Here is a 10,042-nt window from a genome sequence, read left to right as displayed (position 1 = left end):
TTTTTCTTTCAACAAATACCCCTATTATCAGCTCACAAAGTAAACAGTACAATCACAAATTGAAATTGTGCCTGATTTTAAAATAGTTGATCATAAATTTCTTCTAAAGGCCCAAACTTGAAGTAGACACCTGTCTTCAAATTATCTTTAAAGGCTTGAATACCTATTTCCTCTCTGTGAGAAAAAAGTAAAAATAAATAAAGGAGAGAAGAAAAGGGAAGAAAAGAATGCATACGCACAATAGCAGAAGCTCTCAAAGGAAAGAGTATAATGCTTGGTCCTGCTTCTGTAACAGTCTTCAATGCAAGAGCCTCAGAAGCATGTCATATGTCAGTTAAACTACTTTTGGGTCTCCATGATATTACATTCCTAGTTATTAGAAGAAACAGAAAAAAAATGGCAATTGATGTAAGGCATAAGTCTTTCTTCCTTATGATATAACTAGTGATTCTTCCCCCATATCACACATTTCCAGTTCATTAAACAAAATTACAAATTTAAGGAACTATGTTAAGTTGAAATTTGGAAGCCTTGGAGTCATTCAATATATTCTGGATTCATTCCGTTTAGTTACATTCAGTTAAGTTCAACACTCTGGAAAGCTCTCTAAGGAAAAATATCTTTGCAAATGTGATAGTCCACAAGGTCAGTGGAAAACTACATTAAAACATTTCACTAGGGGGCGGGGAAAAAAGGCATGTCACTAAAGGCTTCTTTTACTGCTAGTGTTTATTACAAATCTAAGTAGCAAAAATGGGAAGAAAAGACTGGGTATAGATATTTTTAAAGACAATTGCATGGCTAGAATTTACATTTTACTATATGAGAATGCACAAAGAAGCTTTCTCAGTTAATTTCATGTCTCTGTGTTGTAGCTTACTCAATCATGTAAAAAAGCAAAATCATTAATTACACAAGTGAAAGGAGGCATTGAAAAAGTCTGCATCCTTTCATTAATTTACAAAAATACAATTAGTAATTATTAGTTATTTCCTGGAGAAAGTCCAGAGCTGTTTTAAAAATATCACTAATGCAGAGATCATCATTGGTCCCTTAGAGAGAAAAACTCCACAGTGTTATGGAGTTATGTTGCACTTACCTTTAAAACATCAAAGAACAAATTTATAAACAGTCACACAGCACTTGTAATTCTTGTAATTTTTTTGTGATCTTTAGGAAATATGAATATTGCTTTGTTTTTAAAAATAAAATTCCTTTAAAAATAAAATGCATTTAGTCTAGAATAAGAATGGCTACTTCATTATTTAGAAATAAGGCTACCCTGCCAAGAAAATAAGCAAAATCATATTTTTAAAGGCATGCTATATTTTGTTCAACTTTGACTTATCTTTTGATGGGCAACATATGTGATCTGATTTCAGAGAAATCAAACTAAATTTGCAAAATAACTAGCTAGATTTTCTAGGTATTTGACACATACAGTTGGTGAAATATTTAGGATTTATAAATGAGATAAAATCATTAAAATTGATTTAAATTAAAAATTAAATTAAATTTAAATTTAAATTAAAAATGGAATCGTTGATTCCAGCATACTAGAAAAACAGTAATAATTATATATTCAATCTTGTGGGTATACAGTAGACTTGTGTATTAATGTTTTAAAATTGTCCCTCCTTATGTCCCTGTTTGGAGAGATGGAGTAGTGATCTTTTTCTGGATATGAGGAGGATGCACTATTGCTGTAAAATATATGGAACCTATAGTTGGTCTATTGACAATATGCTTCAGGAGTAGAGATACCCCATATCTCTTAGGCCAAGGAAATATTCTATCTATTTTCCCCCAACATTTACTGCACCTATACAAAAAGAACAACAAAACAAAAACACTTGCACAACTACCCCCTCCCTTTTTTCTTTTTTTTTTTAAACTTTGATTTGTATTTATAGGGTCCCGCCTTTTTTTCCAAAAAAAAAAAAAAAAAAAAGGCCATAGAACATAAGTCATCTGGTTCTGCCTCACATTTATATGTCTTCCTAAGAACTGAGAAAAAGTGGGGAAAAGTGGATGGGACCCAGGGGCCAAATAGTCTCAGGAGCATAGAGTGGAAATAAAAAATGGTCAGCTCTAAATACCCAAACCAATATCAACGACAGTAGAATCGAGACCCAAACTATAACAAGCTATACATAAAATGGGCTTGTTATGCTAGTAGTCTAGGGGGCTAAGGGTGGAGGCATGGGATGCATGCTGGGAACTATGGTGGAGGAAGATTAACAATGGTGTTGGGAAAGGCTCTCTTTCACTGTCACTATGTAACTGAAATACAACTGTGAAAGACTTTTTTATTTTGGGGGGTTTTTGGGCCACACCCGTGATGCTCAGGGGTTACTCCTGGCTATGCGCTCAGAAGTCGCTCCTGGCTTGGGGGACCATATGGGACACCGGGGGATCGAACCACGGTCCATCCAAGGCTAGCACAGGCAAGGCAGGCACCTTACCTCTAGTGCCACCGCCCGGCCCCTGTGAAAGACTTTTAATTCACATTGGTCTCAATAAAAACAAAAACAAAAAAATATGGTTCTTTGAAAGCAGATCTATTTTGCTGGGATGAAGCAGGTTCAGAAGAGCTCTCTGCTGGTATTGAGAGGAAAGGGAAGGAGGCTCAGTCTGGGGAGTTGTTGGAGCAAGACCCTAAAGGATTATTTACTCATATTCATCTGTTTGCTATTTATAAAAAACTGTTTAACCTGTCAACCTATTTAATGATAAGTCTTTTTTACACCTACTGTCTCCTGTAAAAATAATAAGTCTAGTGTTAGGAAATTGAAGAACAAACTAAAATTTGGTAAATTTCTGGGTTTTTTTTTTTCAGAATGTAGTTGATTTAGTGTTTCTTAGGTATACAGCTTTATTATTATTTTTATAGTCTATTATCAGTATACTTTCCTATGATAAAGAGTGAGAAAAGGAAAAAAGGGAAGAAGAAAGGAGAGAAGAAAATAAATAAGGGAGCAAGAAGAGGAGAGGGTACAAGGGAATAAAGACTATGAGAGGGTTTTCTCCTTAGTCTTACACTTGTTATCTTCTTTGTATTTGTAAGGAATCTCTTTGCATCGATACATGGATGAGCTCCTTATTGGAGTATACTGGTGTTAGTAAATTGGTTCATCTAAGAAATCCTTCACTGAGTAATATGATGTTTACAAGACAGTTGTCCTCAGCACTACCATCATCCACCTCTAGAAAGGAAATAGAAAGAGTGGTCTCCAATTTCTCGACTACATGAGCCAGTGACAGGAAGGACAGAGGAGGATGGGATTCTTATGAACCAAGGCAGAGGGTGGGAAAGGGAGACCAGGAGGATGGAATATCTAAGAAACTGTGTGAGGTCATTTTAAGAGGCACCAAAGAAAAACCAATTAATGGACCTGGAGTATTATCTCTATAGCCTAGAACACATGCCTTCCAAGTATAAGGCCCCAAGTTTTATCCCAGGTTTCCCCACATCTGCCAAACATGATCCTGACAAATCGGCCACTTCCACTTAGAAGCCCTGCTGAGTCCCAGTGTCACAAGAAATTGCTGACTACATTATAGCCAGGTGTGCATGGTACACCTACATGAGCCCAGGGGAGTACCTGGCTAATTGTTATAAGCACCACAGCTAGGCATGCATATTAACCCAGTCACCAAAATAGCAATGAAAGGAAAGACAGGGAAGGACCACATTTTTTGAGCATGAATAAAAGGCAGACCTGTGAGTAGCTTTGTATCATTCTCTTGAGTGTTCTGTGCACTTGGGATAAAGTAAATGGGACACTTTTTTTCTGGAAAGGCTCTGTATCTGTCACACATATCTAGATATATTAAGATATATGTAGCCATTTGGGGGCTCTTTAGGCTGGGATTTAAAATAAAAATATTTACAATGATATTTTATTTAAAAATGCCTTAATTGACAGAGAATTTAATTATTAAAAATTATAAAGTCCCTAAAAGACTGTATACTAGAGTCTTTCTTTTGGGCCATGCCAATAATGTTAAAGACTGACTCTGGGCTCAGCACCCACATGGGGTGCAGGGGATCAAATCTAGATAAGCAGCATCAAGGTAAGCCCCAGCTTACCTACCAGCTGTAGTATTTCTCTGACCTCAATATTCTTAAAATAAAATGAAATATAAAGCAAATGGTGGTGGGATTGTAGGAAGGATGCTATAGACATGGCTGCATGTTTCTGCAAAGGCCTAGTCCAAGGTACCAGGCACAGTGGCTGTCAGGCAAAAGGAGAAAGGGACAAAGTGTTTTATGGTGGAAACCATTTTATTTTTATTCATATTAAAAAGTCAAATGTTCTGAAGCAGGAAAAAAGGCTGCTGAATGGGCTGAGCATAGAGGAAGCCTAAGATGGTTTCCTGTCACTGGATGGTCCCCAGAGTCACACTGATGGTAGAAACAAGCTCTGGGCCAAGTTGAACCTCACTACTAGACAAAATATCTGTTAAAGGAACATTTTGTTCTGCTTCAACTAAAGATATTTCTTGAATCTACAAACTGTACTCATAGGAGAACACTTTTACATTGACATAACTGGCAAATATACCAATAAGTAACCCACCCAATAACAAACTGACTTACTTGACTAGAATTAGTATTCAAAAGAGATAAACTCTAACATACATCCCAAAGTAATTTATTCCTGAATTTTGTATTTATAATTTTACAATTACAAAATGACCCTTGCAAGATAGCCATATGAGAAATTATATATATTTTATTCAATGATCTAGCATTAAGAGATTTTCTAGGGGAGGTCAGGAGGCCAGCCTTTATAACCCCCATGTTTACCAGTGACCACAGGTGACCTGCCCTAGGAAGGGGACAAGGTTTAGGGTAAGTATCTTCCTTCCAGGAAGGCCAATACCTGAAGGACACAGCTGTGAGTCTTCAGCAGCCATGACTGCTGGCAGTGGGGAGAAAAAATACTTCAGTACTAGAGGAGGGACCAAGGTTCTCATCACAGTATTCACTGCACTTTCTCTAAAGGTGGATTATTAATTAAAGGGAAGGGTTTATTTAATTGAGGTCCTGTAACACCTCCTGATGATTCTTGGGAGCCTTTAGGGCTTTACCATGTGATGTTGGGGCAGTATGGTACCAAGATTCAAACTGTGTCAACTGTGTGCAAGGCATGTGTCTTAACCCTGGACTATCTTTTTAGCTGTGTGCATCTTTTTGACAATAGAAGATTCATTTTTCAACATTTGGGCCAGGGCGATAACACTGTAGGTTGAGCATATGTCTTGCATGTGGCCAACTCAGGTTCCATCACTGGCATCCCATATGGTCTTCTGAGCCTAACAGAAGTAATTTCTGAGTAGAGACCTGAGTAACTCCTGAACTCCACCAGTTGTGGCCTAAAACACAAAAAAATAATAAAGCATCAACAAAGTAAATCTGGAGAAATAAATTTCAACTGAGTGATATATTTGGGTAGGCATGTGATTACCCTTTATATATTTCTGTTTCTATCTTAATTTGTGGATTTTGTAAAATTAAATCATTTTAATTACTACAACTATTACTGCAATTTTATTACTACAACATTGTGATACATTGTGGTAAAGGGTTATAACTTGTCTCTAACCATCTATTTACTTCTTTGGGGGCTGGAGAAATAGTACAACCAATAGGGCATTTGCCTTGCACATGGCAGACATGGGTTCAATATCCAGCATCCCATATGGCCTGTAGCGTCCACCAGAAATGATTCCTGAATACAGAGCCAGGAGTAACCCAATGTACATCCAGGTGTGGCCTAAAAACAAACAAACAACAACAAAACATCTATTCATTTCTTTAGTAGGACACATGGCTACAGCACAACCCTAAAGTTTTAAAGTTTACTGCAATTAAATTCTAGGTTGTGTTGGGCCCAGAGAGACAGCACGGCAGCGTTTGCCTTGCAAGCAGCCGATCCAGGACCAAAGGTGGTTGGTTCAAATCCCGGTGTCTCATATGGTCCCCCGTGCATACCAGGAGCTATTTCTGAGCAGACAGCCAGGAATAACCCCTGAGTACCGCCGGATGTGGCCCAAAAACCAAAAAAAAAAAAAAAAATCTAGGTTGTGAATTATGAGCATGAACACATACCTCTTGTTTTCTTTTGTTTCTTTATTCATTTTTTGGCTGTACTCTGTGTGCCAAGAGTAAAATCCAGGTGGCTATACACAAGGTACGTGCCCTACTCACTGTCTCTCCAGCCTTTATGATTTGCTTTTTATCCTTTTCTGTTGGATGAACTCAGATGATAATGGGTAGGAGAGAATCATGAGCAAGAAATATTTTGGATTCCTGAAATACCACATGGGTAGTTCTCTGTCAACCATATCAGCAGGTGACAAAGAAATAAACCTCTATTAACTAGAGTTGCAATATTTTGGGGGGGTTATTTGAGCATGCTAGTTCACATTGTTGCATGAGGAATTTTCTTTCAAGTCTATGTCATTTGTAACAACACATATTCTAGGTGTCTTGTAAAAGACTACTTAGAGAAATATCACTCATCTATGGGTTTTAAGAAAAATGAAAGACATTCTTGCAATAATTTTCAGGGCTGGAAGTTACAGCTCACTTCGTGAAGCTCATCACAAAGAGTGATGAGTTTAGTTAGAGAAATAACTGCATTGAGAACTATCCTAACAATGAGAATGTATAAGGGAAATAGAAAGCCTGTCTAGAGTACAGGCGGGGATGGGGTGGGGAGGAGGGATATTTGGGACATTGGTGATGGGAATGTTACACTGGTGATGGGAGGTGTTCTTTACATGGTTGAAACCCAACCACAATCATGTTTGTAATCATGCTGTTTAAATAAAATATTATCTTGGGGGCCGGAGAGTTAGCACAGCGGAAAGGCATTTGCCTTAGATGCAGAAGGACGATGGTTCGAATCCCGGCATCCCATATGGTCCCCGGAGCCTCCCAGGAGCGATTTCTGAGTGTAGAGCCAGGAGTAACCCCTGAGTGCTGCCGGGTGTGACCCAAAAACCAAAAAAAAATCATTTAAAAAAAGACTACTTAGAGAAATATACATTGAAAAGGGGTCTCAGAAAAGAGAACAAAGAAATAAGAGGGAAATTAGAAGTGTAAAGCATTAATGAAAGCCAGGGAAATAAATGTTGTAGAAATAATCTATTATCAGGATATTCTATACAATGAGAGTTTTAGAATAGGATAGCCAAAATACTCATAGGTCCTTAATGGCTAGCTAGTTGATATCTCTGGAGGTAGGATTCTACAAGAGAAGTCTTAGAAAGATTTTCTGTATTGAAGACAATGTATTTTGGAAAGTAAATCATTCTTTTAATGTCCATCATCTGTTAACAAATGAGACAAGTATGATACAAGTCTAGAAGCTCACCTATGTGCTTGAACAAGAGCAAGAAGTTCAGTCCTGAAACATGATTCACGTATATATGTAGGCCTGGAATTTTGAATGATTCCAGTTAAATTCTCTAGAATTGAGAGGTTAAATTTAACATGACCATGATTAAATCTAGAAAACCAAGTTGGTTATTTATCTCTGACCTAAGAGCACTCTTCTCAAGGGTTAACTCTTCATAGACCTACTATCTATCTGTTTTCTTTTTTTAAAGTATTAATTTAATTTTATTATGTGCATACTTCATTGTAGTTGCTGCTTATAAAGCTGATTTCAACTTTAATATCCTAAGGTACATTGATTTATAAAATATTTTAAATATTTTTTTATTTAAACAGCTTGGTTACAAACACGATTGTGGTTGGGTTTCAGTCATATAAGATAACACCCTCCCCATCACCAGTGTAACATTCCCACCACCAATGTCCCAAATATCCCTCCTCCCCTCCCCGCCCCCACCTGTACTCTGCCAGGCTTTCTATTTTCCTCATATATTCTCATTGTTAGGATAGTTCGCAATGTAGTTATTTCTCTAACTAAACTCATCACTCTTTGTGGTGAGGTTCATGAGGTGGGCTGTAACGTCCAGCCCTCCTCTCTTTTGTCTCTGAAAATTGTTGAGAAATGTCTTTCATTTTTCTTAAAACCTATAGATGAGTGAGACCATTCTGCGTCTTTCTCTCTCTCTCTCTCTCTCTCTCTCTCTCTCTCTCTCTCTCTCTCTCTCTCTCTCTGACTTATTTCACTCAGCATAATAGATTCCATGTTCATCCATGTATAGGAAAATTTTATGACTGCATTTCTACTGATGGCTGCATAATATTTCTAAACCTACCACTTTAGGTCTCCATTGTTCACTGCTACCTTATTCTACTTTTGTTTTCTCAAATAAGATTCTAAAAATGACTTAGGTCACATCATTCTGAACCTCAGAATAGAAAGACATTTTCAAACTTAAAAAAGATAACCATAAAATTCCATTGCAATTCCAGAAAACAGATTAAAAGCATAAGACATATATTTTGATAAATCTTTAAAACTACTTGGCTAGAGAGAAAATTTGCCCAACATGAAATTAAAATATGAAAATTCATCCAGACATTTTGAAGGACGTTCATATACATACTCAGTAAAAGTATATAGTACTGTACTTTTAAAAACCTGGAACTGAAGGTGACTTTCCTAATTATATATGACATGTGAAGTCAATTGTCCTTAATTCATTTAGAATGACACATTACGAATGAATAGATATTAGAGCTTCTGCTCTGCTGATCTTAGAAACATCCGATTAAGTATAAGTTCTTGGATATGTCACCTTATGTCTTACAGACAAAAGAAAAAACTTGCAGACTGAAAAAACTGATGGTAGAAAAAGGTAGAGTCATTTTATGCTACAGACATTTTAGAAATTCTGAACATAAAATTATTCTCTAAAGAAAATTTTGTTTTAAATCATGTGACAAATTTAAGCTACAGAATTCAGAACCTTCAGTCTTACTTGATTCAAAATGCTTATTAGTTCCTGGCAATTAAATAGCATACATGCTATACATTTAAGAGTAATTTATATCTAGCTTCTTCATTAGACATATATGTATACATACATATATGTATATTTAACTACATAGAACTTTGCAGTAGAAATAATAATAATAATAGTACATGTTCTCTAACTTATGACTGGCTGCCATTATAAACTAAGAGTTTAAGGTACCTATTCCCCCATAATATATATATTTTTTTGTTTTTTGGGTCACACTCAGCGAAGCTCAGGTGTTTCTCCTGGCTTTTAGCTCAGAAATTGCTCCTGGCAGGCTTGGGGGACCATATGGGATTCGAACCACCATCTGTCCTGATTGGCTGCATGCAAGACAAACGTCCTGCCGCTGTGCTATCTCTCTGGCCCTCCCCCATAATTTTTATATAATTGTTCCAATTAATTAAGGGACAATTATATTTTTTAAAATGAAGACTCACTTATTCAATATAATTTTAATGGATTAAACATAGGCTGCTTTATTGTTCTATCTACAAGGTGTCCATAGGGCTGGAGACTGGAGACGTAGAACAGTGGGTGTGGCAATTGCCTTGTATGTCACTAACTTAATTTACTCCCAACTGTGCCACATGGCCCTTTTGAGTCTCACCAGGAGTGATCCCTGAGCACATTAGGATGTGGTTGAACAAGAAGAAGAAGAAGAAGAAGAAGAAGAAGAAGAAGAAGAAGAAGAAGAAGAAGAAGAAGAAGAAGAAGAAGAAGAAGAAGAAGAAGAAGAAGAAGAAGAAGAAGAAGAAGAAGAAGAAGAAGAAGAAGAAGAAGAAGAAGAAGAAGGAGAAGAGGAGAAGAAGAAGAAGGAGAAGAGGAGAAGAAGAGGAAGAACACAGACTGTCCTTATAATGCAAAATCAGGCAAATAATTATGTCATCAAGGAACTCTTCAATTCTTTAAGATATCTCTATTCTCAGAGTTAAAAACTGTTACCTCTGTTTCTAGACAAAGACAAAAGTATTATCCCTGTTCCTAAATGGCTATTCTGCACATTTGGTCATGCTCTGTATTTGGCAGAATGGCATGCAAGTTGAACCATAACAAAGTGTGAGTCTAGGTGTAACACACACACACAGAGAGA

Source organism: Suncus etruscus, chromosome 1 (assembly GCF_024139225.1).
Source record: "Suncus etruscus isolate mSunEtr1 chromosome 1, mSunEtr1.pri.cur, whole genome shotgun sequence".
Taxonomy (NCBI): Eukaryota; Metazoa; Chordata; class Mammalia; order Eulipotyphla; family Soricidae; genus Suncus; species Suncus etruscus.
The sequence above is the reverse complement of the archived record's forward strand: the minus strand, read 5'-3'. Positions refer to the sequence as shown.